The sequence below is a fragment of the Tupaia chinensis genome, unplaced genomic scaffold, assembly GCF_000334495.1.
Source record: "Tupaia chinensis unplaced genomic scaffold, TupChi_1.0 Scaffold140218_1, whole genome shotgun sequence".
Lineage (NCBI taxonomy): Eukaryota > Metazoa > Chordata > Mammalia > Scandentia > Tupaiidae > Tupaia > Tupaia belangeri.
The window spans coordinates 1,251,254-1,251,913 of NW_006200097.1; positions in this window are offsets into that span (position 1 = coordinate 1,251,254).

Here is a 660-nt window from a genome sequence, read left to right on the forward strand (position 1 = left end):
TCTGCCGCTCTTTTTTCTTACTTCCTTTGAACTCTACTTGTGTTTCCCTCAGTAGACCCAAGTGGGGGCTCCTTGCCTTTTGGACACGTGTTTGCTTGCTTGTTTTTCATCTTTTCTATGTGGATCTGAGTGGCTAATAGCAAATTACACTTAGAAAACGGTTAATAAAACAGAAACAGGAGACTATACCCATGATTAAAAATCCCCATTTCAAAGCAGTTGTTCTTGAGTGCTGCAGATCAGAGATGCAAACTGATTTTGAAATCCCTTGAAAGTGGAGCTGCTCAGCCTCACCTCTCCGTTCCTGGGGAGGCAGGACAGGCTGGCTACCCTGTTGTTAAAGCCCCGCACCCTTCCCGCCCCCCCCCAAGGCCAGTGGCGTCCTGTAGGGTGAAGCTGGCACACACCCAGATCGCAGTTCTGATCCGACCCTCCTGCCTTCCTCCACTTAGAAACCCCACCAGAGGCCATGCTGATGCCAAAGGGGACTTTGGGGAAAGGAGCAGGAGTTTCCGCAGATTTCAGTGCAATACATTTTTCTCTTAGGCTCCCCCTTCCGTGCTTGATAGTCAAACAGCTTTAACAATAAGAAATTGTTAAATGATAAATCCCCTTAGTCCCTTCTCTTAACCAGAAGGTTCCCAGAGCCTCCCATTGAGG